The sequence below is a fragment of the Vicia villosa genome, linkage group LG2 (assembly GCF_029867415.1).
Source record: "Vicia villosa cultivar HV-30 ecotype Madison, WI linkage group LG2, Vvil1.0, whole genome shotgun sequence".
Taxonomy (NCBI): Eukaryota; Viridiplantae; Streptophyta; class Magnoliopsida; order Fabales; family Fabaceae; genus Vicia; species Vicia villosa.
Genome location: NC_081181.1, coordinates 108,012,988 through 108,019,981, shown reverse-complemented (window position 1 = coordinate 108,019,981; position 6,994 = coordinate 108,012,988).

The following is a 6,994-nucleotide window of genomic DNA, read 5'->3' as shown; positions in this document are numbered from 1 at the left end:
TTGAAATGAATTTATAGACACGGATTTGAAAAGACAATGTAATGCATTTTATGACAGTGAACAGTTACAAAATCAAATAAAATCAATTGCATTTAATGAGGAATGATGTTAGGTGAGAGAGTGACTTCTGAAACGATTTACACAGTTACCTAGGAAGACGTCCCTTCAGATGCACGCTTTTACCTGTAGCCAACACGAGTTTACAGCCAGAAGATACCAGATTACAGCTGTCGTCTTGCTTTCAGATGCTGATGACAACAAGACTTTTAGTTTTTAGCTTCTGAGAGCAGATTCTGATTCTCACTTTTTAAGAACGCTCTGGTTCTTATTGGATCATCTTTCTTTCCAATAATGACATCTTCTGAGTGAGCAGATGTGAGTCTAGATGATCTTCTGATAGTTGGTTCTTCAGAAATTCTCAGATTTTCCAAGGATGCAGCAACTTGATCTTCTGATTCTTTGCTGCTTTGGTTTTCAGCTTCTGAAACTTTTCTTCTTGGTTCTTCAACTTCTGAGATATCAATATCAATATCTGCAAAATTTTCAAACTGCTTTGGCTTTTCAAGACCAAGCTTATCATCAAACCTGATATTGATTGATTCTTCTACAACTAATGTTTCAGTATTCTATACTCTGTAGCCTTTAGAGTGTTCAGAATATCCAAGAAGGAAACACTTTTGTGCCTTAGAATCAAACTTACCAAGATGATCTTTAGTGTTCAGAATAAAACAAACACATCCAAAAGGATGAAAATATGAAATGTTGGGCTTTCTGTTCTTCCACAATTCATAAGGAGTCTTATTTAGAATAGGTCTTATAGAGATTCTATTCTGAATATAACATGCAGTGTTTATTGCTTCTGCCCAGAAGTGCTTAGCCATATTGGTTTCGTGGATCATGGTTCTGGCCATTTCTTGTAGAGTCCTATTCTTTCGTTCTACAACTCCATTTTGTTGTGGAGTTCTAGGACAAGAGAAATCATGCGCAATACCATTTTCTTTGAAGAACTCCTCAAAGAATTTGTTCTCAAATTCACCACCATGATCACTTCTGACCTTTATGATTTTACACTCCTTCTCAGTTTGGGTCTGAGTGCAGAATTCAAAGAACACTGAATGAGACTCATCCTTGTGTTTCAAGAACTTTACCCATGTCCAGCGGCTATAATCATCAACGATGACTAATCCATATTTCTTCCCTTTGACAGATGCTGTTTTGACTGGGCCAAACAGATCAATGTGCAAAATTTCTAACGGCCTTGAGGAAGAGACAACATTCTTAGACTTGAATGCAGGTTTGGAGAACTTGCCCTTCTGACATGCTTCACAAAGAGCATCTGATTTGTATTTCAGATTAGGGAGTCCTCTGACAAGATTTAGTTTGTTAATCTGAGAAATCTTTCTCAAACTAACATGTCCTAATCTTCTGTGCCAGACCCATTGCTCTTCAGAAACAGACATAAGACAAGTCACCTTCTGATTCTTAAGATCCTGAAGATCTGTCTTATAAATGTTGTTCTTTCTCTTGCCTGTAAATAGGATTGAGCCATCCTTCTGACTTACAGCCTTGCAAGACTTTTGATTAAAGATTATGTCATAACCATTGTCACTTAATTGACTTATGGACAATAAGTTATAAGCTAATCCATCTACTAGAAGAACATTAGAAATAGAAGGAGAGTTACCAGACTTTATAGTTCCTGAGCCAATAATTTTGCCCTTCTGATCTCCTCCAAACTTCACTTCTCCAGCAGATTTAAGCACCAGGTCTTGGAACATAGACCTTCTTCCTGTCATGTGTCGCGAGCATCCAGAGTCCAGGTACCATGACATGTTGTGCTTTTCCTTCTTTGCAGCCAAGGATATCTGCAATAGGAATAATCTTTTCCTTAGGTACCCACATCTTCTTGGGTCCTTTCTTGTTAGTTTTCCTCAAGTTCTGATTGAACTTGGGTTTAGCATTATATGAAATAGGAGGAACAGAATGATAGTTTATGTTCTGAGTTCCATGATATTTCTTAGGTTTTGTCACATGCTTCTTGGTGTGTGTTATGTGAAAGCTTTGAGCATGTGATGTGTGCCTAATATCATGGGAGTGGCCAAATTTAAATTGGTTATACAGAGGCTTGTATGATATTTTCATATCATCCACAGATTCAAGCTTGTACGGGATTTCACCCTCATAACCAATGCCAGCTCTTTTGTTTCCTGACACAGCATATATCATAGAAGCAAGTTGACTTCTGCCAATACTTCTAGATAAAAACTTTCTGAAACTTAAGTCATATTCTTTCAGAATATTGTTCAGACTTGGAGTAGATTTTTCAGAGACAGAAGGAGATCCAGTATTTTTGGATAAATTTAAAACTTTTTCATTCAGTTCAGAATTCTCCACTTCAAGCTTCTTAGTTTTAAATTCAAATAGTTTTTTCGGCTTCTTGTATTTGATACTAATCTGAGACTTGAGTTCTAGAAGTTCTGTTAGACTGGAAACTAACTCTTCTCTAGATAGTTCAGAAAATACCTCTTCAGAATCTGATTTTGATGTAGATTCTGATCCGTCATCCATTGTGGCCATTAGTGCCAGATTTGCCTGCTCATCTTCAGAGTCTGATTCTGATTCTGAATCATCCCATGTTGCCATAAGACCTTTCTTCTTATGAAATTTCTTCTTGGGATTTTCCTTCTGAAGTTTTGGGCACTCACTTTTGAAGTGTCCTGGCTCATTGCATTCATAGCACACGACCTTTTTCTTGTCATTTCTTCTGCCTCCAGAAGATTCTCCTCTTTCAGGCTTCTTTGAGCTTTTAAAGCTCCTGAACCTCCTTTGCTTGCTTTTCCAGAGTTGATTGACTCTTCTGGAAATCATGGACAGTTCATCTTCTTCTTCTTCTGATTCTGATTCTTCAGAATCTTCTTCTTCAGCCTGAAAAGCGTTAGTGCATTTTTTAAAATTAGATTTTAATGCAATAGACTTACCTTTCTTCTGAGGTTCATTTGCGTCAAGTTCAATCTCATGACTCCTCAGGGCACTGATCAGCTCTTCCAAAGAAACTTCATTCAGATTCTTCGCAATCTTGAATGCAGTCACCATTGGGCCCCATCTTCTGGGCAAGCTTCTGATGATCTTCTTTACATGATCAGCCTTGGTGTAGCCTTTGTCCAGAACTCTTAATCCAGCAGTCAGAGTTTGAAATCTTGAAAACATCTTCTCAATGTCTTCATCATCCTCCATCTTGAAGGCTTCGTACTTCTGGATTAGTGCAAGAGCTTTGGTCTCCTTGACTTGAGCATTTCCTTCATGAGTCATTTTCAAGGACTCATATATGTCATGAGCCGTTTCCCTGTTAGATATCTTCTCATACTCAGCATGAGAGATAGCATTCAGCAAAACAGTCCTGCATTTGTGATGATTTTTGAATTCTTTCTTTTGATCATCAGTCATTTCGCTTCTTGTGAGCCTTACACCAGTAGTTTTAACAGGATGTTTGTAACCATCCAACAGAAGATCCCATAGATCAGCATCCAGACCAAGAAAGTAACTTTCCAGTTTATCTTTCCAATATTCAAAGTTTTCACCATCGAATACTGGTGGTCTAGTGTAACCATTGTTACCATTACCATTGTATTGCTCAGTAGAGCCAGATGTAGATGGTGGAGGTATTTGCTCAGTACCATCCATCTCAGCGTTTTTCTCTTCCTGAATCTTTTTCTAAACATGGTTAAGTGCTTGCACCTTAGAACCGGCGCTCTGATACCAATTGAAGGATAGAAAAACACTTAGAAAGGGGGGTTTGAATAAGTGTAGTTTCAAAAACTCGTAAGATAAAAATAATTTGCACAAGTATTTTTATCCTGGTTCGTTGTTAACTAAACTACTTCAGTCCACCCTATACAAGGTGATTTACCTCAACTGAGGATTTAATCCACTAATCACACGAGATTACAATGGTTTTCCACTTAGACAACTTCTAAGTCTTCTAGAGTATTCTGATCACAACTTGATCACTCTAGGAACAACTGCTTAGAGACCTTCTAAGACTTCTCTAGAGTATACTGATCACAACCCGATCACTCTAGTCCTTTACAATTTAATGTAAACAAATTCTAAGAGTATTACAATTGCTTCTTAAAAGCGATAATCACAAACTGTGATATTTCTCTTACAGATTTAAGCTTAGACTCACTAAAGTATTACAACAGTAATGTAGTGAGCTTTGATGAAGATGAAGTTTCTGAGCTTTGATTTTAACAGCGTTTCAGCAAGTTAATATTCACAGAAATCGTCAAGAATTTGTAACCTTGCTTCTCATCAGAACTTCATATTTATAGGCACTTGAGAAGATGACCGTTGGGAGCATTTAATGCTTTGCGTATTCCGTACATCATTGCATTTAATGTTTCACGCTTTTGTCAACTACCTCGAGCCTTGTTCACGCTGTGTCTACTGACGTTGCCTTTAATAGCTTCCAACGTTCCTTTTGTCAGTCAGCGTAGCCTGCCACCTGTACTTTCTTCTGATCTGATGTTTGTGTATACAACGTTTGAATATCATCAGAGTCAAACAGCTTGGTGCATAGCATCTTCTTGTCTTCTGACCTTGAAGTGCTTCTGAGCGTGATACCATGAGAACTTCAGTGCTTCTGCTTCTGATCTCAAGTTCTTCTGATGCTTCCATAGACCCATGTTCTGATTCTGCTTTTACCATCTTCTGATGTCTTGCCAGACCATGTTCTGATGTTGCATGCTGAACCTTCTAAGACAAAGCTTCTGATCGCTGATTTGTGCATACTCTTTATATATTTCCTGAAAGGGAAATTGCAATGTATTAGAGTACCACATTATCTCACACAAAATTCATATCCTTGTTATCATCAAAACTAAGAATATTGATCAGAACAAATCTTGTTCTAACAAGTTCCTCCTCGGCACTCTTCCAAATACAACACGCGCCAGAATCCTAAACACACTCATCGCCCAGTACTCCTCGAGGTTGAGTGATTCCCAAAATCAAGTCACTAACTTTTCCATCATTATGGATTACGTCCACTTGGATACAACTTGGTACACATGCTTCGGTTCTAGAGCTCTAAAGCCAAATACTCTCTTTGATTACGAGTTTACCTTATCTTACCGACTTTCACATCTTACAGCTGCCACGATAACTCTTCCCAACCATACGACTTCATACCATTGGTGTGACTATACATCTAATAACTCACGGGACTTAACTGATGTAATAATCCTTTCTTAGACGCGCTTCAATCACACGGTCCTCTAATGCCCTTTCGTCTCCAAATCTAACACAAGAATGACTTCTTTGGTTTCATTCTCCAATGCAGCCTTCATAACGACTAAGGTGCAATTACAATACAAGAGATCATACTCCGTGCCTTGGATATCTCCCTTTGAAATTCTACGACACCCCCAAAACCAAGGTGCCTCTGCTTTTCCAAGTCCGACATTGTCTACGTTACTGAGGATCTACAAATATTCCTCTAGGTACATCTCACATCGAGCTAATCCTAGATATACTTCATCCACTCCATCGTTGTTCACCAAGGTTAGAGAATAGAGACACATTGTGCGGTCCAGGATACACGGTTCATACATATATCTCAGACACTCATGCATAAGGTTCACCAATCTGACAGATTAAGAAACATCCAAGATGTAGAAACTTTAAATTCTCACGCGACCACGACCACCAAAGGTATCCTCATAAGTGTAGTGTTAGAATCTAATCCATCTCATTGTCACCCGCTCGCATGATCCTCAATCATCGAGCGCGACACATGGATCCTTGTCCCACCAACTTTATGAGAATTTCGGGTCCGTGTCTCACGAGTATCTAATCGGGATCCTACCTCTAGTTTTAGATCAAAATTGCTTCGTATCTGTCAGAAAAGACGACTCACACATCTCGTGCACGCCAGCAAAACTGTGGCATCATACGTGTCTGGTAGTACTAACATGGTGGTCCAACTCTGAGGCCATGCATTCAAGTAACTTACCTAGTAGCGTATAACGATCACCACTTGTATCCTATCGCCACAACCGACAATAACTGGACAGGACTCCCACTGGGGTCATTGCTCCTCAGGCCCTCCTAGTCACACTCCTTAGGATGCTGAAACCTAAAGGTGTTACACGTTCAGGGTTAACTTCCTCTAATTGTAACAAGCTATATCTGACTTGATAAGATTACAGTTTTAGTTCATATGCCAGGTGTGTACCCAGTCACACAGGACACACGTGAGAGAATCCCCAAAGACAACTTACACCATATAGGAATACCATGGCTACAACGACAATCACACAATGCGGTCAGCCCACCGATGATGCAGATAACCACTAGTTCAATCCACCTCAGTACCCAACACGTAGCGTAGTTCTACGACTTCACTCGGGATTAGATGAATCACGACTAGTATGGAACATGGATTATTGCACTCTGCATATCCACCCAATCAACCTCCGGTTAGCGTAGTTCTAGGACTCGCGCATTTCAAAATGAGCATGGAGATGCAGTAGTTCCTTCCACCAGAACAGATGTCCAGGAATTTTCCCAATTGGAGATCACCATTTTCACCTGTTCGATCAGTCCTTCTCTGGATAACAACCTACTACTTGGGGTACACCAGAACGAGTCGGAGTGTAGCACCTTATCCATCCAAGTACTGCCCAAACCAAGTAACTAAAAGATCCAAAATCTCTGTCCAAACTCCCAGAAGTCTTCCATCCAACCGTTTCGCTATCCTTGTATACTACTGACACCATGATCGAGCAACAAATTCTTTAACTGCTACAAGTTGGGCTCTATCACGAAATTCCCTTATTCCATTCCTACTCAGGTGCTTCGTGGATTTCCTCCACCGCTACAAGGATTTAGAGAATGTTCACTCCGTCCAATCAGAATCTTCGAACTTCTAGTCGTCTCAAACCTTCCTACGAAAGTTGGGTTCTCCATGATTCCTCGATCAACACCCCTCTTA